We start from the raw sequence: 14958 nt of genomic DNA on the forward strand, positions 1-14958 counted from the left end.
GAGGGAGTCCAGGAGACTCCCAGCGAAAGCTGCCGCATTCAGAATAACAACGTTTTTGGATTTGTAAATACTGTGGCATTTACAAATCCAAAAATGTTGTATTTCTATACACCGCAGCATGGAAACACAATCCCGTTGTGTTTCTGCCTTCAGCAGCTTTCACTTTGGAGCTCTCGGGCTCCCGGGGGAGCCCGAGAGCCCCAAAGTGAAAGCTGCTGTAGGCAGAAACACTGCAGAATATCTAAACACCCGCGTTGTGTTTCTGCCTAGAGCAGCTTTCACTTTGGGGCTCTCAGGCTCCCCGGGGGGAGCCCGAGAGCCCCAAAGTGAAAGCTGCTGTAAGCAGAAACACCGCAGCATTTCTAAACACCCACGTTGTGTTTCTGCCTGCAGCGGCTTTCACCCGAGAGCCCCAAAGTGAAAGCTGCTGTAAGCAGAAACACCGCGGCATTTCTAAACACCCACGTTGTGTTTCTGCCTGCAGCGGCTTCACTTTGGAGCTCTCGGACTCCCCACGGTGTGCCCGAGAGCCCCAAAATGAAAGCTGCTGTAGGCAGAAACACTGCAGCATTTCTAAACACCCGCGTTGTGTTTCTGCCTACAGCAGTTTTCACTTTGGGGCTCTCAGGCTTCCCGGGGGGAGCCCGAGAGCTCCAAAGTGAAAGCTGCTGTAGGCAGAAACACTGTGGCATGGAAACACAACCGTGTTGTGTTTGAAAAACGCTCCGGCTTGGAGGAGCGCAAGAAACTTAGAAAGAAAAACGCAGCGTTTTTGAAACACAACAATGTTGTATTTATGTTTGCGGTAGCTTCAGCTTGGAGCCCATAGGGCTCCAAGCTGAAGCTACCGCAAACATACATACGTTTTAAAAGCTGCAATTTTATTTCTAAGTTTTCCGGGCTCCTCCAGCCCGGAAAACTTAGAAAAAAACTGCAGCTAGTGCTTATTTACAAAAAAAAAATAGCACTTACTGAGATGCAGCTGCAGCTTTCCGGCCTGTAGTATCTGGTCCCCGTCCTCCGAGTCTGGCAACAATGAAGCAAACGCCACCCAGTGGTAGCTTTTGTTTACTACAGCTCACTGGCTTTTGCTTCATTAGTGCCGCAAACGCAAGCACAGGCGGCATCCATTTCACAAAATGGATGCCCCCTAGTGCTTGCAATTTTCAAGTTTGAGCTTCATTTGCTCGAAACTTTCCATAGGGACTTAAAAAATATATATATTTTAGATATTTGTTTTATTATTGGCCATCTGTTTGGCCAATAATATTTTCTGACCCAACCATTCCTTTAAGGCAGCAACATTTGTATAGGGCGTGGGGGGGGGGGGGCGATGGACATTTCTACCACCACTTTTTCCTGTTCACTTCACAATGAAAATGACCCCCGGAGACTCTGTGAGTTTCAAGACTGACTTAAAACCAGAGGCTTTTTTTTGTTTTTAAAGCACACTTGGAGGTGTGTTATTAACCTAACCTACACTTGAAATGTCTTAAGAAAATACTTGTTTACCTACCCTTTACTACTGATTTGGCCAGGTTATGATCCAACTCGGCTTTGTAGCATTTCCAATCATTTAAACTGGACAAATCAATAAATGGGCAAGACAACAAAAATAAATGTAAAACTGCAGAGAGCCCCGACTTATACAAACCACCTAATTTGAATCAGCAGCCTTAAAATCCTTGAATTGGCTGCTGATAAATGAGCACTTGTGGGGTTGTGTGCATTATGGTGCATTTCAAAAAGTATGGGTAAAATACATGTGTAAAACCTCTATGGATGCTTTTCACGCTACGCCATATTTTCATTGATTTGTATGGTTGAGAGGGGGCTCTGAACTGAATTTTCTGTTCTGCCACCCCATCCCCTCTGCCATACAAATGTATTGTAGAATGTTATGTTATGTTAAGGCATTCCTTAAGTGCCGCATACACCAACTAGGGCATCTTGGCGCTATGGGAACCAGCTAGAAAGGTTCCATGTGTTAAAACTGTGGAAAAAATGGCCATTTGCACAAACAATCGCAGCAAAAAAGCAGTGGTTTTGCCACCACAATCCATGTAATGAATGCAGGGCAGTCCCCACAACCCCTGGGCACATTATAACAGTTAAGGGGAGTGGGGAACACCCATGCAACCACTGCTCCCCTTAAATGCTAAAATGGACACACCTTTAATGGGTCAAACCACCGCAATTTATTTTACAACTTTTTTGCCGCAATTTTATAACTCCACACCCTAGAAAGGAAGGAAAAGAAAAGGAGAACAAAAATGAAATGAGAATAGATTTAAGAGCATGGCAGAAAGACAGATGATCCCGCCTCTCCTAAAGTGACAGAGGCAGGGCGTTCCACTGCCATGCAGCGGCAATGGAGAAGGACCATACACCAATGCGAGACCGGTTGAGGCGGAGGACAGATATACAGCAAGCTTCTGAAGAGCGAAGGCAGCATGTAGGGGCATAAGAGCAGAATTTAGCCTGAAAGTACTCAGGCCGGATGTATAAAAAGCCAGATGGACAATGCATAGGGCCTTGAAGTTAACCCGCTTGGCTACAGGGAGCCAATGAAGTGAAGCTAGGAGAATGGTAGCCGAGGCAACACAAGAGATCCCCAGGGCTACCCTGGCGGCTGCGTTTTGCAGAATTTGCAGTTGTTGTAGAAGATTAGCTGGTTGAGTTAGGTAAAGGGCATTGCAGTAGTCCAGCGAGCCAGACGTAAGGGCTGAGACTACCAAAGGGCGAAGGTGGAGAGGAAAGTACATAAAAACTGGGTGTGAAGTCAGAAGTTTAAACTGTAAAGACTGCAAACTGCCCTGCCCTGTGACTCCAAAGACTGCAAGGAAGAAAGCTTCATCCCCAAATCCTTGATAACCAAGCTGGGGGTAGCCAAAGGACCAAGCTCAGAGGGCCAACAATCAGCAGACCAGAGAGGGACATCCCCTGCCGACCCTATCAAAAACACCTCTGTTCTGTTTTTTTTTTTAAACTTTATTTTTGGTTATATTCAACTGGTTACACAATAGTCAAGAAAACATTAATAAAATATAACATTCAAAAAGAAACATGGAAGTAACATGTGCTTCGTATACCGATTCTCTCCCCCGTTCCAACCCTTGAGGATGCACTTAAGCATGAGTTAGTGGACATTAACAGTTCACGGTCCTCTCTGGCTAGGGTGTATGCCTGTGTGGTTCTGTTCCAGTTCTGGGGATGTTTCCCTTGAGGAGTCACTGTTTCGGGTGGACAACAAATACGCGATGTAGGGGGCCCAGATGTCGGGTGGCCGAGCGTGTAGGGGTAGTAGCTTGGAAAAGTTTGTTTCTGTGTCATGACAGTAAGCTATGTCTTTCAACCATTGAGGCATGGTCGCTGTGGGTCCTTTTCCCCATGACATTACAATTCTTCTTCACGCTAGCAGTAGCAGCAGACCCACCAGTTTGCGTGTTGAGGGGGGCAAGTGTTTGGTAAGTCCCAGGAGTGTAATCCTAGGGTCGGGTTCTATAGGTATGTTTACGATTGCAGCTGTCTTTTCGAGAATTGCTTCCCAGAATTGTTGAATGGTTGGGCAGGACCATTCGAGGTGAACAAAGTCCGCTGACGGGGCGCCGCAGTGGCCGCACACCAAGGGGGTCGATGGGTGGTAGTGATGGATTCTGACGGGTGTATGGTACGCCTGGTGGATGAATTTTAGGTGTATTAGTCTGTATCTTGTGTTCAGTGATACCTGAAGTTTGAGCTAGAATGTATTCCCAGTCCTCGTCTGGAATTGACACCTGGAGGGCCTTTTCCCATCTCACCTTGGGTGTTGTCGGGTTCGGGTATGTTTCTGTTAGCAGTGATCTATAAAGCGTCAAGACCAGTTTACCCTCCCCCTGTGATTGGATGACCCCATGTAGTAATTGCCATGTTGCGGGTTGCTGCGGGAACGAGGGTAGTATGGCTTGAAGGGAGTGTCTGAGGCGGAAGAAGGTAAATGTGTCAAGGGCGGTAGTTGCTCTGCACTTTTTGGCCTGTTGGGGAGTAAGAAAGGACCCTTCGCGGAAGAGATAACCCATGTTTTTAAAGTTCAGCTTGTCAACCCAGTTTAGATAGACTTTTTCTGTGGTCATGGGGATTCCAGGAATGAATTTTATCGGTAAGAGCGGGGAGAACCTGGTCTGAATATCACATTTCAGCACAATTCTTTTCCATACTGCTATGGTGGAGAGAACCGTGTTTAGAGTATTGTGTGGGGTGTGTGTTTGGCCAAAGATAACTGCTCTGAGCAGGTTAGGGGAGGCGAGAGCTCGCTCTAGCTGGACATGTGGGCTAACAAAGTGTGTGGTGTACCAGTGGCCCAGAAACTGTAGTAGCGTTCGAAGTCGGGAAGTGCCATGCCTCCCTTTTTCACTGGTTGGATTAGTGACTTGTAAGCGATTCAGGCTGGTTTTCCCGCCATAAGAGCTCCAGGACTAGGCTCTGCATGTGTTGAAGGTGTTTCTGGGGAACCAGTAGGGGCAGGTTTACAAAGAGGTAAAGGAGTTTGGGGAGTATCACCATTTTCACTATCGACACCCGTCCCCAGAGGGTGAGTGGTAATGCCTTCCATCTGTCTATTTTCCCCTGGAGTGACTGGATTACTTTGCCATAGTTATCTTGAAAGAGGGTTTGGTGGTCTCTGGCCATTTGGTTGCCTATGTAACGGACATTTGTGTGTTCCCACTTGAAGTCGTCTGGGTATTCTCGGGTCTCTGGGGTTAGCAGGAATATTATTGACTTATTGTGGTTGATCTTGAAGCCGGAGAAGTTGCCGAATTTAATGATGTCTCGTATTATCGAGTTTAGGTTTGTAGCCGGGTCTCGTATGTAGAGGACGATGTCATCGGCATATTGGGAAATTATTAATTTGTGTGGGCCAAAGGTCAGGCCTCTGTGTATGTGTCTGGCTCTGAGATCTGAGGCGAGGGGCTCCATTACCAGCGCAAAGAGCAATGCAGACAGGGGGCATCCCTGCCTGGTTCCCCCCAGAAGGTCGATTGCCGTTGATTTGGTTTTTCCCAGAATGATGTGGCAACTGGGTTGGTTATGCAGGAGGGCAGTTAGCTGGAGGAAACGTTTGCCGAGGTCCATTCGTTGGAGAACCTCTAAAAGAAAGGGCCATTCAATGGAGTCGAAAGCCTTCTCGGCATCTAGGAGGACCGCTACCGCCTGTTGTGTGGGATCTAGTGCTTCCATGAATCCAAACATGCGTCTGATCCCAAATGTTGTGTTGCGGCCTGGTATAAATCCTGCTTGGTCAGCGAGCACCATCGCGGGCATCAGGGGGATAAGTCTGGAGGACAGAATCTTGGCTAGTATTTTATTGTCGAGGTTGATCAGTGAGATCGGTCTGCACAAACCGCATTCTTCTGGGGGTTTGTTAGCTTTATGAAGGAGGGTCACGTTCACCTCGCAAAGGGTCGGGGCAGTGGACCGGTCTCAAGAGCCTCTTTGAAGATTTCCAGCAACAGTGGTGCGAGGATGGGTGCAAATGCTTTATAGAACTCGCCAATTAGCGCATCAGGGCCAGGTGCTTTGGTGCTTGGTATGTCTTTGATGGCCTGGAGGATTTCCTCTAGTGTGATGGGTAGGTTTAGGGGTTCTCTTAGTGTGGCATCCACCCAGTACAGTTCTATGTCAGCTAGATAGTGCGCTAGTTGCTCTTGGGTGGCGGTGTAGTTGGCTCTGTATAGGTTTTGATAGAAGGCGCAGAAGGTTTCGGCAATTTCCTTGTTGGTGTGTACTAGGGCGCCCTGAGGGTTCTGGATCTGTTCTATTTGTGTGGGTTTGCGGTCTGCCACTCTCAGCCTCGCGAGGAGGGCACCTGGTTTCTGCCCCTCTCCATATTGACGGATGCAGTGGCCTTGCGTTAGGAACTTTAATTCCCGGTCCGCCGCCGCTCTGAACTTGTCTAGCTCCTTTTTCAACGATGCAAGCACTTGTGGTTCTGGTGATGTGGTCTGTAGTTGTTCAAGCTCCTTTAGGTGGGCCTCACTTGAGGACAGTTCTCGTCTAATAAGTTTTAAGATTCCTTGTTCTTTGGTTAAGCAGATCCCTCTGATGTAACATTTCAAGGATTCACATAGGGTTCCAGCAGATGTCACTGAGCCTTGGTTGAGTTCGAGGAAAGCAATGATCTATGTGTGGAGTTCATCGGCGAACACCTGGTCCTGTAGGGATCCCGATTTGAATCTCCATTGTCTCCTCCCCTCTGAAGGATCTGGCGGATGCACTCTACCGTGTCCACCGAGTGGTCCGATATTGATCTAAGCAGTATTTGGCTGTTCACCCATTGGACTTGACTGTGAGTGGAGACCAAGATGTAGTCTAGGCGGGAACTGGTCTTGTGGACCCAGGAGTGGAATGAATAGTCTCGGGTCTCGCTGTGTTGGCGTCTCCAGATGTCCACCAAGTCGTATGCTTTGCAGATTTCAAGAATCTGATGGGCTGCTTTGGAGGCGGGGCTGGATGATGGGTAAGATCTATCCTTCTGTGGGTCTAGTGTGGTGTTCAGGTCGACTGCCCATATGACTGTTGCGGATCTCGCTTCTCCCAAGTGCGTCATTACCCAGTCGAAGTTATTATGTCCGTCTGTGTTTGGCCCGTAGGAGTTTATGATGATAAATTCTGTGTTCTCCAGGGTCCCATGAACTAGGAGCATCCTTCCTTCTTCGTCATTTTTGACTGCGAGTAGTCTAAGTTTTAGGGATCTATGTATTAGGATTGCCACCCCTCTGGCGTATGAAGAATTCGAGGCAAAGTATCTATGGCAGCCCAAGTCCCGGGCCCAGCGATTTTCTGCTCCTGGAAGGAGGTGGGTCTCTTGGATTAGAGCAATGTCCACTTTGTGTCTCCTGAGGTATTGTGATATTTTCCTGGTTTTGGACGGGTTGTTGCCCCCTTTAATGTTCCAGGTAGCTAACTTGAATGTTGATGGTATTGAATTCATGGTTGTTTTTGGGGTATGGTGATGTTTGATTGTGACAGGCAATCTTCTGGTGGTGTTGCGTCCATGTTTCTGCTTTCCCAGCCGTAGGTCAATCCTGGTGCATCCCTTGGGCGGTCTCGGGCACAGACGGGGGGCGCGGACCCCTGATAAGCACACTTCCATAACATTAAACAATTTCCATCCCAATCACGGGCAACCCCCAACTTGCCCATCAGATTTCCCCTCCCGGTGTCCCAAAACATAACAGAGCTGCTCTTGGGGCGCTAGGGAACTTCCAAGGTCTGGCGGTTCCTGGGAACCTGCATGGTTGTGGAATCAGGGGCTCTTTAGGTGGCGGGCGAGTCGGCCAGACTGTAGGCGTGTGTGGGCATCATGGCGGGTCTCTATCTGCACGGTCTCTCCTTTGTGGTCTCTGACTGCCGCTGAGTTGTTTGCAGCCCAACTTGTCGAGGAATGAATTTTCCTCTTGGGTTGTGTTAAAGAATTGTGCTTTGCCATCATGCTGAATTCGCAGTTTGGCTGTATAGAGCATGGAGTATAGCAGTTTGTTGTCTTGTAGTTGACGTTTCACCCCGGAGAATGTTCTGCGTAGCGCTTGGACTGACGGGGAGAAGAACTGGATGTCATCACTGTCGTATTGAAGGTTCCCTTTCTCTCTTACAAGACGGAGTATCGTGTCCCGGTCTTTGAAGTTTAGCAGTTTAGCTATTATTGGGCGAGGGGCTGTCCTGGGGATGGGTCGGTTGGTCAGGAGCCTGTGAGCGCTTTCTCCCACAAATATACTGGACAGCGCGGGGCTACCAAATACCCCGCTGCATAGGATTACCATGAACTCTGCCATTTTCCTCATGGTTTGTTGTTCTCTCACTCCTAGGATCCTGATGTTGTTCCGGCGGGATCGCCCTTCAAGGTCCTCGTTTTTAGCGATGACGGTTCTCATTTGGGTTTCCAGTGTGGAGACCTTGGTGGACATGGAGGACACATTGTCTTCGATGTCAAAAATGTGTTGTTCCTCAGTGTCCAGCCTGTCACCGTGTTTGTCTAAGCAATGTTGTAGCTGGTCGACCTTTGTGGACAGGGAATCAAGCTTACTGTCTATACTGTCAATGCCAGCTTTTTAAATCGAGTAGGATATCTGTGATGTCAGTGGTTTGAGAGGGGTCTTCATCCTGGGGTATGGACCCACCTGGGCTCTCCAGTCTTTCGTTCGCTTTTGGGATTTTGACTATGGCGCCTGTCTCAAATGTTAGCTTCCGTTGGGATTTGTCGGCTTTCCCCATCTTAGCGGTGTGGTTGTTTTTGACCCAGGTGTGGGACTTCTCCTCTGTGGGATGGTTGCAGTTTGTGGGTTAAGCCGAGGATTATCTTCGGTGTGTGGTGCCTCCAGGTGGCCTGGCTATTTTGTGGTATCTTTTGCTGAAAATGTTCTCAGCCTCTAGGAGCAGCACAGTTGGTGGGGGCCTCAAATGAACTGCCGTCCGTAGTCCCCCAAATAAAACTTCCAGAGCATACGTTTGCTTATCAATCGAAGTAGGTATGAATTCTCACTTTATGGCTAATTTCCCTTACCTATAGAGTCCCCCAACAGCTTTTCTGGATTTGAAGGGTTTGTTTCTTTTTACCTGCTAAGGGTGAGACTCTTTTTCCCACTCTTAGGTATTTTTGCTATGTGTGTTCTAGGCTATTTTTGTGTTTAATGCCTATGGGATTTTCTCTCCCCCATAGGAACCATCTTTATTGACTTGTGTTACACAGCACCCTCAGTGCAGTGACACTGGGGTGTCGTAGTGACCCCCAAACATAGACTCCATACCCTGGGACTGACTACTGTCTCCCAGCGCTGTAAAGTCCCCATTGACTTTACTAGTCAATTTCTATGAACTAAACCACTACAACCCATCTTACTGTGGAGGTACTGGAAGGGGTTAATAGTTTTTCCCCTATGTTCATTTTCGAGAGGGTACCATACAGTACCCCTCTCAAAAGTTTCTGGCTGGTGGCAGTGGTTACTAGCAAAAATATTCGACCGCAAATATTTCTCTATGGGATTTTCCACTTTTTCTGACAGCCTCTAACATACCGCCAGTGCATTTTAATATTAACTTTGCTCCGGTGGGGTTTATTTGCATGAACTTTAATATAACTTCTTTCTCGTGTCTTTCTCTACAATCCTAACCCAGGTCGGGGATCCTTTGTTCATCCGTTTGGCGGGCTTCTGCCCAGAAGCCCTCTTTCCGGCACCACTGAGTCTGGTGTGGGTCCATTGTGTGGGAGGGGGAGTAGGACCCCTGGACAGGGTTGCCTCCGCAACATATGTCGCACTCTATCCTGATAGGCTGGAGGGTCTCCTGCCAAGATGACCACTCCACTGTGTGAGTGACAGCTAGGTTGTATGAAAGGGGCTCTTTTTGCATAAAAGCAGTGTCCTGAGGACTGGAAGAGCAAGACGTCGCCACTGGAAATAAGAAGCCGAAGGGGAGAGAAGCCAAAGACACCTGCAACGACCGGTGAAGCCCTGCTGCAGCGTCTCACCACTTTCCACGAGAGGAGATCTTCACCTGAAAGAGCCTTCTTCCCTTGAGCTGGTGGCGCCAACCAGTTTGCCAATAGCCTTCCCGAACCTGCTGTGGTCCAATCGCCAGTGCCCTGCACTTGGAGACCGGATAGCCAAGCAGCTATCGACCCGGGCTGCGATTAAAAGGAGCGTACCTTTTGAACTTCGTTTGGCAGCACCGCGGCTGGTTTCATCCCTGGGTAGTGCAGTACCTCGAATCTTCCTCCACGACGAGAGCTTCTCTTCCTCTGCTGGACCCTTCGAACTGCAGGAACTACCAGGAACAACCGTCACCGCAGGAGCCACTTCTTCACTTTAAAGGTACATTGTTCTGCCAGGCCGCCCTTTCTTCACGGTTGTGCTAAAGATGTTTTAAATCCTTTACCTACCTGTTGGGTTGGCCGCCCCCTCTCTTAACATTGTCTTTTCAAATCTTGCAACCACCATTTCAAATATTGTTAACCAAAGACTTGACTGCAGCTACAAGAACATTTTGCTCCTGGGCCCTTGCCCTTTACCACTAACTTTGGCACAGGCCTGTTGACTCTGGACACATTTGTTAGATCTGCTTTCTCGAGATTGATTCTCCATTCGAACTGTGTGGTGCACCGCTTTATTATAACTACCCTTTCCTTCCCACTGTTGTATCTTGTGAAATGCCATTTTGCTCAGTTTTCATTTCAGTACTGCTTATACTGATGTACTGTCTTGCTCCAACTGGGTCACAAGCTAAGGGGAAGTGTTGCTAGGGTGTATAAGAAGCTATTTCTGAATAACTTGTGTTTTCCCTCCCTTGTGAGAAATTGTCAGAACCTCCCTTGTGTGTAGTTTTCAATGTGCTGTTTGGCTCAGTTTTCACTCTGGTTCACTTGGTCTGCAATTTATATAGGGAGTGTGTATATATTTTCCTTGACTTAATTTAACTTGCTTGATACTTGTGATAGATGTGTTTGATTAGAGGTGTATAAAAAAAATATATATTTACTTTTTTAACTACAAGCTTTGGTCAGTGTTTCCTTGTGCCATAGTCTAGTGGGCCTATTGTGTAAACCCTGAATACTGCTCATCCCCCTCTTGAGATAAGTCTGACTGCTCAGCCACAGCTACCAACTAAATCTTTGTGGTACTGTAATAAATCACCAATGTATCAATTGAAAAGGATACGGTAACCAAAAAAGGATACAATTGGTAGGGCTCTTCCGGATCCTTTTTCACACGACTTGATTGTAGGTAAGTCAAATTAGACCTTCCAAATGATACAACTCTCTGACTGATGAAAAAGGCAGAGAGATGGATCACTGGAAAGGGCGTGGGTATTGTATCGGAAGTCAGCCTAGGATAGATAAAGTATCATAAGAAACTGTCCCAAACTCAACTCACTATGATAGCACAGTATTAGCATTAATTCAAAACACTGACCTTATGGCAAAAACTGAAGTATTCAACGAAAGTCTCTTGAAGAAAACCAGGAGTTGAACCAACAACAAAGGAGGGGAAGATTAGTAAGGGAGACTTATCCCGAACGGCACGAGGCTCACGCTAGATACCGGGTTGGTGCACCACAGGATAGCGTCCAAAGTACTGTGCACAATCACCTTCCAATAGTTCATGAAATACTTTATTTCCCACGAAGAACAAAAAATAGAAGTTCACCTGTTAACTATCACAGGTACCAAAGGTTCAAAGTAGTTCAGAAAACCACGTGCAGGATTGCACGCAACAGCGTACATGCAGCCAGGACAGCCGCGCTTGGAGACAGCGTTTCCGCGTGGAGATTTGGCATGCAAACAGGATACACGCAGCCCAGGACAGCCGCGCTTGAAGACAGCATCCGCGTGTGGAGATTTGGCACGCGAACAGGAAACACACAGCTCAGGACAGCCGCGCTTGAAGACAGCGTCCGCGTAGAGATTTGGCACACAAACAGGATACACGCAGCCCAGGACAGCCGCGCTTGGAGACAGCGTCCGCGTGGAGATTTGGCATGCGAACAGGATACACGGTTCTAGGAATTAGCGTGTGGAGGAAAACACGCTACAAAAGGCCAAAGAAGTTGCTGAAGGGAATGCGATGACGCAGGTCCAGAGTTCAGCTACAAAACGCTAAAAATGAATTAATCAGAAGCAGCGATCGACGTTTCCACGCTGCTTATGTACGTACTGCTGTGACACACGTGACGGAACTAAGTCACGTGAATTTAACGACGTGAAAAATGCAGACGTCGTTTTCCTGGCAATGCATCGAACAACCTCCATTTCGAATAGAACGGTCTAGCGGTTCTATGGGCGTAACTCATTTTGTATGGAGAGGTTGTTCCCGGTCCAGAGATATGTCCAGCAGGCATGACCGGTACGGACCTATACCAAATTGGATTGATTGCTCTCACCTGTAGTCCTAATCTGGTGTAATGCTCCCTAAGGGAACTGCACTGGATTCTGCCTAACACTCGAAACCCAGTGAGGCGTTAACTTTGACAATTGTTGGACTTCAACTTTGATGGGGAACCAACAGCCTGCTCAACAGGGAAAGATGATGTACTGGTATCCTTTCAAATTACACAGACCTCTGTGTCTAGAGACAAGTCCGCTTCTCCAGAGAGAAGGAACCCACACAGCCACCTTCCGTGACAAAGAGGGACCTCAACACAAACAAAACTGTTTGGTAGTATTTTTACAGGCTGAGCTGCTTGAAATGTTTACAGGCTGTTGGAAATGAGAAAGAATCAGTCTTCTACATCAGAGGTAGTTTATAGATGGGGCCTGTTCGGGATAAATGGCATTTGGTGACTGTGAAGCAGGCGAAGACAGAAGTCTCCAGACGAGAGGTCCAACATATTAAGCCACCTCGTGCATCATGGATGAGATTAAATCTGCCAGCAGGTTGTACTTTTACAGTGACATGAATTGTTTGTGTTTAAGGGGATGCAGATCAAAAGCAGTCAGAGGGGACCGCACACCTGGACCAGGTGTTAGAGACTGAGGAGTGGATGTGGATGGGGGGGGTTTACTGTTGTCAGTCACCTTATGCCTCACTTCCTCCTTTCTCTTGTAAACAAACTTTATCTGCCCAATTGTAGTCAAGAATATCTGTATGGGGTTGCTGGGTACTGTAGGGACATGTCGCGGGTCTACGCCCGCCTGGTGCGTAGTTGGGGCTGCTGGGACGTCTGAGCAGCCTAGGTGTTGCCGCTAATGTCTAACCCCCTGCCGCGGGGGTTGCAAGGCCAGGGAAGGCGGGGGCGCTCCAGCCACGTTTCTGATTGTCCCGCCCCGACCTAGAGCTCAGGGCGCTCCACCTCTATATGCGCCGGGGGGAGGATAGCTCACCTGATCGGCGTTAGACCCTGGTGCCTCCCCGTGTCGTTATGTGGGCCTCAGGATGGTCGTCAGGTGAGCCCCCTGTCTGTGTGCTCCCTACTCCCCCCGACCAACACGCGGCACTGGAGCTGCACCGATGAAGCTGCTTCTGTGGGGCTACTGCGGCTTCTCCTCTTTACGAGCCGAAACAAGGCCGGTGACAGCCGGATCTGTTTCCGGGGCCCCGCTCTTCCTACTCGGTCCCTCTGAACGGCCGCACAGCTTCTGCAGGCTCCCATGGGGGGCCTCGTGGGTACTGCAGAGACTCGCAGTCGCGGTCTCGGGTGCCGCCGCTGGCCGAGTGGATGGCACTGGTGTCCTCATCCCCCGGCGTTGCCGCACCCTGGATGCCGCCGCGGGGCACGACCACCACGAGCCTCGCTCCTCCCAGGCCCCGCGCTAACTAAGCAGCCACAGGTGTCCCTTCCGCTGCCGGGGGACAGCAGGCTGTTGTGCCTGGACTCAGGGTGTCTGATCAGCCGCTGGGGGGATGGATGGCCCCTGATTGCGTTCATTTTTAGGATTGATATGGGTGCGCCAATGGAGCACACACAAGAGCCGCCATCTTGGTCGCGCTCTAGCGCCCTCTCGTACACCTCTGCTCTCTTGCCTTTAAGGCAAAGCCAGTTTCTAGACATCCAAGGGTGGATAACCAGCAAACATAAGGAGTAGAAGGGAGAGATAGATCGAGCCAAACCAGGATCTGAGTGTCATCCGCCTAAGAGTAACACCGAAACCCAAGAGAGTGAATCAATTTAACTAAAGGCTATATTTACACATTAAAGGGAAGAGGAGAAAGAGCCTAGACCTGAAGTACACCACAGGTCATAGGAATAGCAGATGATGTGAAAGGAGACAGAAAGAGGGAATGCACACTGTCAGATTTAAAAGAGCAGAACCAGTCGAGGTCGAGCCCGCAATGCCAGCCGAGACGAGGCTGTCAACCGGGAGTGTATGGTCGACTGTGTCAAATGCGGCTGAAAGATCTAATAATATCAGTGCACTGATGCTGCCCAGATTAGCGTCGCACCACGCTCTTCGAGTGCAGATGGAGAGGCAGGTGAGTGCGCCGCCACCCCCAGGACCCTCGTGGGCCCTGGTTCGGAGCCTTTTTGTTAAATTTTCTGAGCCCCCGGCCCCGCTCGCAGTCCTCTCCCTCCCCGACCCTTCCTGCTTCCTCATCCCACCTCCCTTCCCGCCCCCGGCCCTGAATGGTAGGATTTCCCGTTGTGTGTGGCCTACTGGCCTGCATCGCACCACGCTCTCCCAGTCCAGCTGGAGAAGCAGGTGAGTGCGCCCCCACCCCTGGCACCCTCGTGGGCACTGGTTCAGAGCCTTTTTGTTAAATGTTCTTTGCTCCTGGTCCCGCTCACAGTCCTTTCCCTCCCCGACCCTTCCTGCTTCCTCATCCTGCCTCCCTTGCCGCCCCCCGGCCCTGATTGGTAGGATTTCCTTTTGTGTGTGGCCTACTGGCCTGCGTCTCACCATGCTCTCCCAGTGCAGCTGGAGAGGCAGCTGAGTGCACCCCCACACCCACGACCCTCGTGGTCCCTGGTTCAGAGGCTTTTCATAACATTTTCTGAGCCCTCGCCCCGCTCGCAGTCCTCTCCCTACCTGACCCTTCCTGCTTCCTCATCTCCCCTCCCTTCCCGCCCCCCAGCCCTGATTAGTAGGATTTCCCGTTGTGTGTGGCCTACTGGCCTGCGTCGCACCATGCTCTCCCCGTGCAGCTGGAGAGGCAGATGAGTGCGCCGCCACCCCCAGGACCCTCGTGGGCCCTGGTTCGGAGCCTTTTTGCTAAATTTTCTGAGCCCCCGGCCCCGCTCGCAGTCCTCTCCCTCCCCGACTCTTCCTACTCCTTCATCCTGCCTCCCTTCTCACCCCCCAGCTGTGATTGGTCCATCGACTCTTAATTTGCCCTCCCAGGGCAGCCCTCTGCCCAGCAGCCCCTTCGGCTAAGGGCCGAGGCAAAGGGCGGCTCCTACACTGGCGGCTCCAGAAAGTGTCTGCAGGTGTCCGCAGAGGAAGCCAATGAAGCAGCAGTTAACAGACACCAACAAAAACTGTAAGTGTGTCAT

Source organism: Ambystoma mexicanum, chromosome 4p (genome assembly GCF_040938575.1).
Source record: "Ambystoma mexicanum isolate Mex_15411 chromosome 4p, UKY_AmexF1_1, whole genome shotgun sequence".
In the NCBI taxonomy this organism is placed as follows: Eukaryota; Metazoa; Chordata; class Amphibia; order Caudata; family Ambystomatidae; genus Ambystoma; species Ambystoma mexicanum.